At 38.5% G+C, this 14,419-nt stretch overlaps 1 protein-coding gene across 1 annotated transcript in view; it reads left to right on the top strand.

Annotated features, from left to right (window-relative positions):
* Window positions 1-14,419, top strand: part of LOC121945193 (low-density lipoprotein receptor class A domain-containing protein 4-like) — a 270,140-nt gene that overhangs the window by 11,048 nt on the left and 244,673 nt on the right. The window contains 1 exon segment of the mRNA XM_088084994.1: window positions 5,347-5,411. The gene's annotated coding sequence lies outside the window, so the exon portion shown is untranslated.

The following is a 14,419-nucleotide window of genomic DNA, read 5'->3' as shown; positions in this document are numbered from 1 at the left end:
TAGTGCCCACTGTCAAAACACCAGTCTGCATTGGTTAGCAACCGTTAGCCTTGGCTGCTCTACACTGTAAAAAGTATGTGTGCATGTGTAAATAGGTATGTAAAGCATTTTGCTAGATGTTCATTCATGAAATCATGCAGTTGTTATGAAGGAATATTGTAAATATAGAGAGGGACTGTAGTTTCTTTAAACCTCTTTTAGAAGGTGAAATACATCACAGTTCTTATTGACTGATCTGATAGAAGAATCTCCTCCGCAACTTAGAATTGGCTCTCTCGCAGTGTTTTGTGCTTTATCAAACTGACTTTATTTTCTGTTGGGCATAAGCATTAAAAATTGAGATTATGCATTTATTACAGTGATTTCTGAAGGTGGAAACGTTAAAAGGCACATTTCTCTCACCATAGGCATGTTTCACCTTGCAGCTCTGCAGCTTTTATGTTAATCTGACGGTAATAAGTCAAGTGTGACTCCTGGTAAAATTCGGTGAATCGGACTGGTGTTGTGATAAATATCAAACCGGTTTGAAACTGTTTACACAGGCCTAACCCTACTTTCAAGATCACATTGTTCACTGAACAGGTGCTGTGTGTATGCAAAGTAATCATGTTCACATGTTTGCATTAACTCCTCTCGACAAAGTTAAACACTCACTCACTCACTCACTCACTCACTCACTCACTCACTCACTCACTCAGTGTAAAACTTTTGTGTGTACAGGGCTGGCCCCCACTTTACTTTGGTCCAAATAAAAACCAAAAACAGAAAATAAATAAATATATAAATGGCTTTTGCTTCTATTTGGGTGACAGCAAATTCATTTGCACAAATGCTTTTATCCACCTGTGCCTTGCATTCTGACCACTTGCTGTGAACTTGACTGTAAAAACGAGGGGAGGGGAGGCACAGCGGGGAGTGTGTCTGAAATAAGTGCTTTGGTGTCGAGGGTTTTTCTGGTAATGTCAAACACTTTGAAGGTGCATGGTGCACATTATTGTCATAATGCTAGTTTGGTGACTTACTAGTGTTTTTATGAATAAATAATGGCCAAATTTAACAGAAAGAATTCAAGGAGGAACAAGTGAAATGTCGCATTTTCCAGTGTAACTTAAGATACTTGGCGCTTTAGTTTGCCAGTATGTCTGTCTTTATCTGCTGTCATTGAACTTTTAGCCACATTTGCCAGCAGTTTTCTTTATGTTAGAATCATCTGCTTTGTTAGAATTTTCAAGGTACAATTAGTTTCCTGCAGGGAAAAAAGCTCTTTGGCAGAATTTTTCTAGAACATTTTCTTTCAACACAAAAGTGATGGAGAACTTACCTCTTTTAAAGGAAAGTGAAAAAGGTTATTTGGCTGGTCAAGCGTTATTGCCAGCAATTACCATACCTATTGTAATGTATTGCTTCTAATCTCACCCTGTTTCCAACTGTGCTTCAAGTACACTGCGCAGTGGCACACAGATACCCTTAAATCAGTTGACATGCTTTTTGTATTCACTCTGTGCCTCTGACATGACCTTTAGATGATTTATGCACCATCTTTTTTAAAATATATATACGTAAGTACTTGAATCATGTCTAAAGATGGCTCTGTGTTCTCAAATGTAAGTCTTAGAAATGTTACACTTTTTTGGCACACAGATTTTTCATACAGATCATACATATCTGAACTCTGATAAGACTTGTTTTTCCAATCTGATTTGAGGTCTTATGTTTATTTAATTCTAGCAGGCATTAAGAAGTTCTTTGACTTAGAGAAACTTGCAGACACTCAGAAATTGGTGCTGATGCCTCATAAATGCAAATTAGCACATGACGTCACCTTGCCCTCAGGACAGGAGCAACATTTTTAAATAAGAAAAAAAATCTGCTCGTTGGCAATCTGTAATGAATCCCACACCCTGGTGTTAATAAGGGATATAATATAAGAACAATGCCCTAAATTTTAAAAGTAGGTAAGAGTTTGTGCTGTTTTTGCTTATCCTGGACACTGTTTTGTTGTAAGAAGTGGCAAGATGACAGATGTGTTTTCTTTAGTCTGCTGCTGTGAGGTGGATGCCTTTTCCACTGCAAATTATTTGCATTTTACTCCTGTCAAACACTCCACTCTGCTACGTACACCCCCCCAATGTTTCTGACACCTACCTGTTGTCCATCATCCAGGATCAAGCGGACCTCAGTGCCCTCTGAACAACACTCCCTCAGCACATCCAATCTTGCTGAAAAAGTTTCCTGAAACTAAACTTTTTCAAACCTGCTTTTTTTACTTTATAAATGTGCTTCAGTTATTATCTAAGTATCAAGACATCATTCTGGAATTGACTGCCTGATGCGATTTTTACAACACTGAACTAAAAAACTCCTCAGTGGGTGGACTGGAACTTTAAAATAAGTTAAGACAGGAGTTATTGACTGGCTTAGCCAGTCAATACCTCTGGCTAAGCCAGTCTCTATTTGAAATAGACCAAAGATGTTTTCAGATATAAGTGGTATGGGAGCTATTCTTGGTAAATACAGAAAGTCAAAGATTTTTTGCAAAACAGACATAGTGGACTGATCAGGTACAAATCTTAATATTGTCTTCTTCAAAATAATGATGGCAAAAATAAGAGTTTTTAAGTATTTAAACCTTAAAACTCTGAGCAAATTGGTTACCTTTTGTTTGAAAACATGGGGAAATAGCAGTGAGAAATTTGACAAGAAGTTATAAGTTAAAAAAATTGTTTTCAGAGTTAATGCATTCATTCATGCAATTAAGGTCTGAAATTAATGTGTTAAAAAATGCTTTAATGGCTGGCTGACATTTCTGTCTGTAAGAGGCTGTACTGGGCAGTTTTGAAGCTATGATACTGGTATCATATAAAAACTAGCAGACCTGAGAAATCCATGGTACCAACCATGCCATGCTAGCTACTCAGTAAGGAGGCGGAGTAAAGTTAGGCCTACTTTTGCTGATGGAAAAATGGCACAGCCATTTCACAGGGGTCTGTTGACCTCTGACCTCAAGGTATCTGAATGAAAATGGGCTCTATGGGTACCCGTGAGTCTCCCCTTTACATAAATACTCACTTCATGACCCACTTCATGCAGCTTTTTGCTGTCATTTAATTCCTAATCAAGACAAGCTGGTAAGAACTGCTTTATCTTGTCAATATGGACTCCTTAACTGTTTTTTTAATGCAAAATAATTGAATTGGAATCATGTGATTAAAGTTTTTTTTGACATCTCTATATATTATTAGATATTTTTTAATATATATTTTTTTCTAATTTGCAGGTAAGTTTCTCGTATTTTTTTAATGTTTATTTTGGTAATTTTTGGCTCTTTTCTACTTATGATGGTTATTGCCTTCTTCCCATTTTTTGGGGAAGAAATCACACTAATTTCTTTAGCTTTCATCGGTTAATCTGTCCAATCCCCCGCTTGTTTCTTGCCTTAAGGGTGTAGTAATGTTGCAGTATCTCTAGATCTCGGAGATGAAGTTGATAAATGAATTGGTATCATAGCCCACTAAAAGGAAACATGGCTCTCAAAATTAAAAAAAAAAAAAAATAAAAAATTAAATAAAGGTTTTACCTGATCAAAACCAGCTACTACACATGTGCTACTGATGAATAAAATCCAATGAGTCAATGTGCTATTAAATGCAGTGACGTGATACCTATAATGAATTCCGTCATTAGTCTCAAAAGACTTTCCATTTGTGAGAATGTGCAATGTATGTAATTGTTATCTCGACTCAGCGGTGACAGTTTTTTTTCTCCCACTCAAGGTTCAGCTGAGTGGTTATCTGGTTAGCTGAGTATGTTTCCATCAGCTTATTTCAAAATCACAGTCTGATTCTGCCAGTGAATAAATGAGTAAATTAAATGAATATCTTGTGACTAAAATTACTAAATTGATATTTTTTTTCAAAGGATTTGACTGAAATTAAATTAACACCAAAAACTGGCATGGAAATTAGCAGCTCTAGCTGTTGATTCTGTTTCTCACTGACTTCAGGCTTCTCTGGAGACAAAAATATCCTACCTGTTACTAGGCAGCTGCGCTAAATGAAGTGTGAGTTTTGTGTCTGCTAATGGTGTGTAATGAGTCAGTCGTTGTGGTTTAGTGTAGGCTGATGTAGGCTCAGGTAGGGCGGCGTGTGTTAATGTGAGATAACGTGGTTGTTGTGGAAGCTGCAGGAGGTTATTTTGGGTTATGGGTTGGTGTGTGTTGGTGTGGAGGAGGGATAGCCTCAGAGTCACTGCCAAGACCTTCAAGGAAGTTTCCCTGGCTCTGAATCCACAGCTTTAATTGCTGGGAGTCTTTGTGAATACCGAGGGACGGCACTAACTCACTCGCTTTCTTCTAGTCTCTTGGCCAGTCTCCCTCTCTCTCCTTCTTTTCATGTCCCCTTTTTCCATTCTTGCCCTATCAAAGAGTGTTTACATCCTTAACTTGGTGGTGGCAGGTGGGTAGTGTGCTCAGCAGCACTCTGAAGTCATTATGACAGTGTACTGGAGGAGATTCACATTTCCAGGCAGTCTTTTGTGTCGTTGGCTGAATTGTTTTTTTTTTGCCTCATCAGCCTTCAGCCAGCAGTCCACTCATTTAAGTCCTTAAAGTGGTATACTTGCTGTGAGGAGTTCTCTCTTCAACCTGAGTGACAAGATTGTATGGTTTAGTGCACTGAACTTGACACTTCGACCTCTTTTATGTGCTCAGTGAGTTTTAACAGTCACTGGTGCATAGTTAGTATGGACACCCTTTTCTGTTTTTGGGTCACAGTTGTTGAAGCAAAGAAACAAAATACATTAAGTAGGTATAAAGTCCTCATTAACTTAACCCTTTAAAAGTCACACCAAGAAATGATTTTGCAAAAAATTGTACAACACGACAGATCATAGAATATGTCAACAAATGCACCAGTTTTTTAAGAAAAAAAGAATCCCAGTATAACACATTCTAAAAAGTGCAGACGTCAATAAAGTATGATAGAAATCTGACAATTAAAGTAACTTCATACAATAAACATATAAATAAAGATAAAATAAATAAATAGATAAAATAAATAGAGATAAATGAAAATTAATCTAGTAAAAAAAGTCAGTATAAAATACATGTTAACAAACAAGATTGTCATTAGTGTAAAATAAAAGTCTGAAAATAAAAGTAACTTTATAAAATGAACAAATAAGCAAAATAGATATAAAATGAAATGAAACTGGAATTAAGAAAGGCAGGAGTTGAAATGTAGTGAAGAGTGCTGGGAAGAGTTTGTTGTGATGGAGTATGGAAAACGTGGCTTGGTATTATGCAAAGTTCTACAATGTCATGGCTGAATATTTCAATTTTAATTTCAGAATGAAGCTTCTCCTTGAGCCAGACTTGGATACAAACACTAACAAACAGACTGGATCAGCGAAAGGTAAAGAAAGAAGTTTAATTTCTCATTAAGGTCTTTTTCATAATGTTGTAAGACACCTATAATAACAATCTGAGCCTGTCAGTGGCAAAAGCTAGGACTTTCAGGGGATGTAATTTGACTGTGCACAGTTGCCATATGTGATTGCACTGCAGCCTGTTTTGCTACTGCGGGCTGCAGCACTCTCTCTTAATACTGGACCAGTTTCAAAAAATGTTGTCTCAGTTGGACACTTAGACAACAAAAACATGGAAAATAGGATCCAGGTATGAAAATACTGAATTTATCGTTAAAAGCAGAGAGACAAGATTGACATAGACATTCTTATCTCACTACGGAAAGAAAGCAAATGAATTAATTTACCAAAAACATTTTAACTATTAATTTGCACATTTGTACATTGTATGAATTCCTGCATATGGATGGAGGTTTGAATGGAAGCTGTCTCTATCACCAGCAGTGAATCACTGTGTTGTAGCTTAGACATGAAAATACAGTTACTGTTACTACTCAGTTCTTTAGCAAGAATCTTATCACCTCTGCATTGTGTGTGTGTGTGTGTGTGTGTGTGTGTGTGTGTGTGTGATACCACTGGTTTGTGCAGAGCACTGCAGTCTTGTCTTGCCAACTGTTCTGAAGTTGGCACCTGGCCAACTGTGACAGTACTTTCTGGGGCGTCAAGACGAACACCAAACACACACACGCGCACTCACACTCACATTCAGACACATGAGGTGATGGAAATGCCATAAATCTGTCAGCGAGGCTGAAATGAGCTTAGTGCCACCAGGGGGGTGTGTGCTCTTCAGCGGCGTGTGCACTATAAAATCCCATGGACTATAAAAGCCGATCTGTCGCGTGGAACTGTGTGTGTACGTCTCTGTCTGCACATACAAGTTCTGGAAATATCCTTCACAAGCAGACACACTCACACTCGCCATCTGACTTTCTGTCTTTGTTTTGCAGTTTCTCTCGCCTATCTTATCTTTTTGTTTAGCTCTGTCTGTTTCTCTCCGTCTCTGTAGCCGAGTTTCCATCCAAGCATTATTATGTAAATCATGTTATATCAAATTGTAACAGCTGATAGGAAATGGCAAATTTCCTCAAAGTTTTTTTTTGTCTGTTTGAGTGAGAAAAGTTTTTGCTGATAAAAGAATTCTTATAAACAGCAGCATAGTCAAACGTGTCAGTCAGTCAAAAGTTTAAGAACAGGTCTCAACTGTTCTTAAACTGTAATAGGAATGCACCGATTTGGAAATTCTGGGCCAATAGTAATTCTGACTTCTGAAATAACAGTTTGGCCAAAAGTGATGTTTTTATGTTGTCGTTTATTTTAAATTTGTCGTGATTTATTCCCCCTCTTGTGCCAGAAAAACAAGGAAATCCACAGTATTTAATATTGCTGAGAAAGCACCAAGTATCTCCTTCAAACATCTGTATTTATTTAAGTTTCTTGCCAATAATTACATTTTAGATAACACTGGACAAATCATGTGAAACTTTTAATTTACCCCATACATCATATGGTTACTAGCAGTGGGCGATATATTGAATGTACTTGATGTATTGCGGCTTGTTCCACACACTATGTATAACAATACTTTTAATTTAAATTTTATTAAAAAAAAGACTTTATTTAACTTCCTTATAACTGTGTATTATTGAATGTTATTATAACAGTAGTGTTTTCACCTTAATTATTTGAAAGTAGCTACTTTATTTAATTTCATTGTAAATTCAGTTCTTTTTTTTTAATTTTAGAAGTTAAAAATAGTTTAAAGGACAATTAAAAAATATGGTGATATATATTGTCTATCGTGATAAAGCCTTAAAATATCACAATAATATTTTAAAGCCATATTGCCCTGCCCTAATTGTAACTCAGTGCAATCTCTCTTATCTGTTAGTCACTGGTTGCTTACAGCTAACATTAACTAGCACTAGGACGACAGAACAGCAGCCATCTCATCAAATAATAGTGAGATCACGCAGCCCTTTTACCAAATAGTCATTGTTTTCTTGATGTTCCTGATCGGTAACCTAAATTTGTGGATGTTAGTCTCTAAGCCTTGCTGTTTTAACCCACAAAAAATTGATGTGACATAACAGAAAAACGTCCACTGCCATCAGTGAATGCCATTTTTTCCCCAAAAGGCCTGTGGCAGTCGACAAGGCAAAAATTGGCAAATAACGATAAATCGGTGCATCCCTAAAATGTTAGTCTTTGTCCAGTACGGTAGCCACAAATGTTGGCGTAACATGGCACCAACGGCTGCTGACCCTGCTGAGGTGTCCATTAATTGGTGCATATTGTCGGGTATGTTTAGTCACTTCATCAGCAGATGGAAGCTTAGTCACATTTCTCCTCCATGGTGTAGGGATTAGGATCTATTTGTCAGTCCATCTGTCACACATGACTTTTTATACACGATTTCAGATTCAGACCAAATTAGAGTGAATGATTGAAGGCCTTATCTTTATACATGTTAGGTAGTATGCTGCCATGCATTCTCAATGTAATGTAATGTTTTGTCAAACCACAGGCCTGCAGCAGTTTCCTTTAAAAAGCAAAGGAAAAAAAAAGGCGTTTTGGAGACAATATCCGTCTGAAGAAACATGTGGGCGTTCATCAGACTGGGATGAAATATTGCTGTGGCGAGATTGAAAAATATGAAAAATAGTTAAAACAGATTAGACCGAGAGAAAAGTGGATAAGATGGGTAAAAGAAGGATGTTGATGAAAATCTGTGGTATTTAGTTAGGCTGAATAGAATTGAAGTAAAAGCAGGGGAGCGCTTGGATGCTATGAATGCACTTTAGTTCAAAAGTGAAGTAAAAAAGCACACTGACAATGGCTTTATAAACATAAACCAAGAAAGATGGAGTGAGTCGGAGGGAGGGAGAGATTTGTTTATGATGTGTACGTCAGCAGTGGTGGAGCAGCAGAGCAGGCAAGTGGCAGTTTTCCTGTCTCACACTGGGAGTGACGCGAGCAGATCATAAGACCTGCAGTCTGCTTACCTGGCAGTCACCTCCCTTTATGTGTCTGTTTGTCTACCTGCCTCCAAAACTCTCCGTCCAATCTAGCTGTCTGCATGTCCATCTGTCCCTCTGTTTCTGTTTACCCTGTGTCTCTCTTCTCTCTCTGCCCTCCTGTTGGTGTCTGTCCCTCTTCTTCACCTGACTGCATCTTGAACATCATATTTACTCTCATATTTTGCTCAGAGGAGACATTTTGGCTTTGTCTCTGCTACTGTTGGACACTGTTTTTATATGCAGCTGCTGTACTGAAAACTAAGTTATGTCCATGTGGACTCCAGCGCATGTTTTTTTGTTGAGGATCTTTATTTTTTCGGCTCTGTTCACATGTGGCCAGTCTGCAGCTCAGAGGCATTACCATAGCATGATGCTGCCATGCTTCATTGCACGGTTTATATCTGCCAGGTAATATATAATGTAGTGCTATCTTTTTTTTTTTTTTTTACATAGAGCTGAACATTCAGTGGTGAAAGTTTTCTTTTTGTCTCATGATACCAGAATTTTTTTTGAATTTTCAAGCTTTACATTGGAAAGAAAACTGTTGCAACACTCAAGCACATTGCCTTCCAGCCACACCCCAGTCAGTGACATTGAAAATAGTGATTTTGTCCTTTACACCTTGTGGGAGTCACTGTTTTAAAACACTGATGAGCTCCAGTAGACTGAAGCATTTTCTGCTCCAGTCGGACAAGTGCAGTGCAGCAATAGTTTTCCGCCATGTGTAAATTGTGATTAACTCTTCTAATTGCTATTTGGCAAACTCCAGGGACCAGATGCCTAAAACTCTGTCGAGATTCACGAACAAAACTGTTCACACAAAGACAGAAATTTGCATGAACATTCTTTTTGACATGTTTATAAAGAAACCAAGCGCCTGATTCTGTTTTATAGCCTATAGGGCTGGATATCAGTACTGTATCTGTATCTGTATCTGTATGTATTAAAGATACTGACCCAGCTAACGTAACGTTGAAACTTCTTCAAACTATACCTGCATTCAATCCCTTTTGTCCCAGGGGTCTGATCCTGGATGGTCCTGACTCCCCGCCAGATCAGCAAACCTGTTTTTAACAAGCCATGTTTCATGAGGGTGAATTATATTTGGCATTACATCTTTCAGGCTGTGAAAAGTTAGTTGGGAAGAAAATTTATAGTCAGGAATTTGGAGACCAAGGGGTCTGTACGAATCACATTTGTTTGTACTCGCCTGGTTTTTGACTGCACATAGATATAGAATGGGAGAACAGACAGTCCCATTCAAATCAACACAGCAGGATAGTCAGGGCAGTTAAAAATGGACAGTTATCATATTGTGTAAATTTGCGTATCTACAATGTCAAAAAGAAAGGCAACCATATAAAAAACCCTGTCCTGTTAGACTTAACTTACATCTTGCTTTACATATACTTCGATTAAAAATAGTTTGTTTCAAATGTAATAAAGCATTTACTTACCCCACCTCCAGGTTTTTGTCATGATGCCACTATGTTCCTGTATAAGAAATACACCAAAATAATTGTTTTCAATATACTACATGCAAAGTAGATTATTATTATTTTTGATTATCACAGCCTGGGATATGTCAATGATTTGCAGCAACATTGATTGTGACAGTGCACCTAGTGGAAATATTGTGTATTTTCTCCATTTGCTAAAATATGGTTAAAAAAAAAAGTCATAAGGTGGATAATAGTCGAAATTCCAAATTCCAAGGATGACACCAAGAAATAATATAATGCATGTTTTTATGCTTTGATGGCTGTAGGATCAAAAATTACAGTTTGAATGGGTTTCAATATCACATTTTTTTGTTAATATCACTCAGTCTAGTTCACTTATACATGGTGTAATGGTATTTTGATGCAATATTATACACATTCAGGCAGGACCCAATCAAAGCTTTAACAGTAAAAGCCCTTTGTAGTCAGGCTTCTTTGAGCACAGTAAATCAATCAGTGTGCTCATCTCTTCAGTCAGTGTTGTTTTCTGTCCTGCAAATCAGACCACACCAGATAAGGTCAGCTCAGTGTGGTGCAGACCAGACCATACCATCCCATGCCATTCTCAGCCATGCCAGTTTATGCGTGTACATGCTCCAGCAGCATATGGCAGTAACATGCTGTCAGGGGAGCTTGTCTCCTGGCCTGGCCTCCCCAGCCCTGGGACAGATGGCGGCTCACTGGGCCCTGAAGAGCAACTGTGCTGCTCAAGATCCTCAGCCCGGTCCATCCTCGTACCTTGGCTCTTCCTGTCTGCCTGGTGGCCTCTTTTTCCTAGAGCGCCTCTTCACATGCCAAAGCTCCTCTGTATGCTGGTGGACTCTGATTTAATTGGGTTTCCATCCAAGCTGAATGGAAAAGAAAACTACAAAACTACACAAAATGTACCCGATTACCACAGTTTCATCACTAACCTGTGGCTACTACTGAAGATTTCAGTATTTAGAAAAGAATTATGGTAACACAAAAATTAAATGTGCTGCACTGTATGTTTTTGTTACACTGAGAAGCACTACAACTTTGATTTGGTAAATATTGGATATAAAAACATTTGAAATATAGATGTATTATCGTGAAAAATACTCTTAATTAGATCATGATGGCCATATCTGCCAACCGTACTGGCTGTTAGATTGGTATGACACCATAGTAAACATGTTATTTGTGAGCTTGTGTTTTTGTTTACAATCCCTGGTTTTCCTGGTGATGAGCCAATGTGAACCTACTGCTGTGATCACACCCTGGGTTTCTTCAGAGCATAAACAGGCCTGTCTGTGTTGCTTGTGTATTTAAATTTGCCTCCTCAGTTATAACTGGGCTGTAAAGCATAGATATGCTTTTGGAGAAACATGTTCCAACTACAGAGTTGATTGCAGTTCAGCTACTTTAAAGGGGTTAATAATCACCTGGCAGTGGCATATATCTCAGCTTGAATTGTACATCAGCAGACATCTCAGAAGAGTCCTACACCATACTACTATAGGATGTATTGAAGATGCGAATATACTATGTAGAGTTTCCCACAGAGCGACAGTGTATGTGTGGCAGCAGCTGGTTGTTTATTTCGTTTTTGGCACCATTTTTGAATGCCGTCGTGTCCCTTTGCATCATCTCTCACTAAATTTGGATGTTTTTGCAGATCTGTAAACACAGCGCAGCACCCAGAGCCCTCCATGAGGTCTTTTTTTTCCTCAGCAGCAGTTTGTCACTTGTGGAGTGAATAATTGATCTGTCGATCTGTTCACAGCTAATTAGATCACATGGATGGATTTTGTAAATGGAAGTTAGCCACAAATAAATCAATGTGTGGGAAATCTTGCTGTGGCAGACAGTTTTACTATTTTTTGATGTATGTTTTTCTAGATCTTTTATCAATATTGCTGTATCATTAATATTATCACTGTGAAATTTGAAGCGAGGTGTGTGGTGTCATCAGCATATTTTATGATTCTGCTGCATCTCTTGGAAATCAACATAAATATTTGCATAGGAGCATAGACTGCCTGAGAGTCATACAGATTTAAAAAAAAAAAAATCACACTGTTCTCACTGATACTGACTGTTCACTAAGCCCCACCCCCATTAGTTAATGTAGAGACAAAGTACATTAAAGTCCCGCCCCCACCAAAAACTTTTAAACTACGGTAGATGCAAGTACCTGCACAGCCCATCTGTATTGTTACGTGGCAAAAAATACAATATGTTTACTCCTATCAAGTTTGGGATCCTTACTTAAAGTACATTGGGCCTAAAGGGTTTCCTAAACCACTTAGCCAGTCTATGGTTTCCTCGAAATCAGACTTGCTGTAATCACGCTTTTTGTCGAAATAACCTATTTATTTATTTGATTCTGCTCTACGTTGTTGTGGTTGGGGATGGTTATAATGGCCACTGTTGTCTTATTTTTGGCTTCTCATTTTCTCATGTATGTCCAAGTTGTTTTGTTCTGTGTTGCATATGAAAAATGTAGTAATATATATTCTAAAAAAAAAGAGATTATATAAATACCAGTAAATAATTCATTATACCAGAGACAGAGCAGCGTTGTAGGTGTTTTTACATTTCACATTAGAGTAAATCATACAAATCAATGCCTCCATGGACCTGTATTTAAAATGATCCAGGTAATTGATTCAGTACTAATTAATATAGAATACGCCTCAAAATTCTGCATAACCACCTGCATCATCGCTTGGCAAAACTCAGTATGCACACAGTGAGGCTGGCATACAACCACACACTACAAATATGAAGTCTGTGTAGCAGGTAAAAAAACCCCCCAAAAAACAAAAAAAAAACCCTCCACCCTGCCTGTGGCTCTAATCCATGGCCCATGTATTTTGGGCCGTAATTCTGGCTCTATGATCCAGCCTTATTGAAGCATAATCTAAGTGTTCTCATGTCTGCTGGAGACGCATGGAAAGCATGCACAAACCAATTTTGGTCTTGACACATAGTTCGGGACAGGCGCCAGCAAGAACCCAGTCTTTTTAGCCGTTACATGGTGCAGTGTGCAGATGAGCTCAAGTTCAAGGACTCCTTACTGTAAAAAGACCTGAGTGAATTGTCGGCACTGTCAAATCACTGCTGGCCTCTCTCACCACCAACACAAAGACTTTGTCTTTGCACTCAACAGAGGAACAGAATCTATCTTATAGTTCAACACTGACTGCATACACTGTCAAACACAAACACATTTTACAGTCATGTCGCACACCACTACAATCACATGCACTTACACTTTTCCAGCCATTGAACTTGCTCCCGTACACAGATTCAAAGGTGTTTTTTCACCCTTTAGCAGAACTGATCCATTTGATTCATGTGTGATTGTCTCACCTCCTTTGTCTTCACCTCTTGCCCTTTATAAGAAATGTAATGTTTTCTCTCCCTTGCTTTTTTCCTTTTCTTTTTCTTCCCTCTTCTCTCTTATAGCTTTATGACTCCTTACTCACTCTTCCCTCTCTCCTGCTGGCATGGGGTAAATGAGCATATCGATAGCTGCCTGCTCTGTCTGGTGTTTCAATTCAGCTAGAAAGGAGAGAAGAATTCCTGAATCTTTTTTTTTTTCCTTGAGAATATTTCTGAATGTATGAGTAGAATCTCAATGCGTTTATTTGGCATAGCGAATTGAAATTCAGATAGACTCCAGTCAGCTCTGTTGCCTGTCATCGAGACACACATACACACACACACTCACGCACACTTTGCGTACACACACAGGGCTCCCTGCTCATTACCCTATCTCCATTGCTACCCATCAGTAGCGCCACCTCTAGCAGCATACATACATCACTGGCATACAGCACACTCTGTCATGTGTGAAATGGGCTGTGGTTGATCCCTGCCCTGGGAGAGGAGAGGAGAGACGAGAGTGTTTCAGCAGACGAGATGAGAGAGGCTCTCTGAAGAGGAGGGGAGGGAAGCAAAAAAAAAAAAAAAAGAGTTGCAGAAAGGACATGAGGGAAAAAGGGGGAATGGACAGAGAGAGGACAGAATAACAAAGTATGAGATACGAGGAGATTTCCAGCAGAATAAATGTGAAGAGGAATGAGAGAGAGTTGGAGGGGAGATGAGATGAAAAGAAATGTGGGAAGAAGAGCTTTTAGGGGAGGGGAGAGGAAGATGATGGGATAAAGGAGGAAGAGGAGGTAGCATAAGAGAGGAGTTCAACAAAAAGAGTAGTAGGGAAATAATGGAGGAGACAATATAGGCAGAGGGCAGGGAAGATATCCTGGTTCATTACAGGCATCTTTGATGTTAATCTGTGATTGAAATAAAGCTGAAATTACTAGTCTATTTATTGATTGACATAAAATTATTCATAACTATTTTGCTAATTTGCATGAGCCTCAGTTGCTATGGAAAACAAGCCAGCTGCTTTACCAAAGTAGTGAATAGTATGTGGTACTCTTTTTGGTACCACCTCGGTCGAGGTCTCAATCAAGCTGAGTCAGTATTAGAGGTTTGAGT

This window comes from Plectropomus leopardus, chromosome 11 (assembly GCF_026936395.1).
Source record: "Plectropomus leopardus strain MGB_pleo_1.0 chromosome 11, ASM2693639v1, whole genome shotgun sequence".
Lineage (NCBI taxonomy): Eukaryota > Metazoa > Chordata > Actinopteri > Perciformes > Serranidae > Plectropomus > Plectropomus leopardus.
This window is presented reverse-complemented; position numbering and strand designations above follow the sequence as displayed.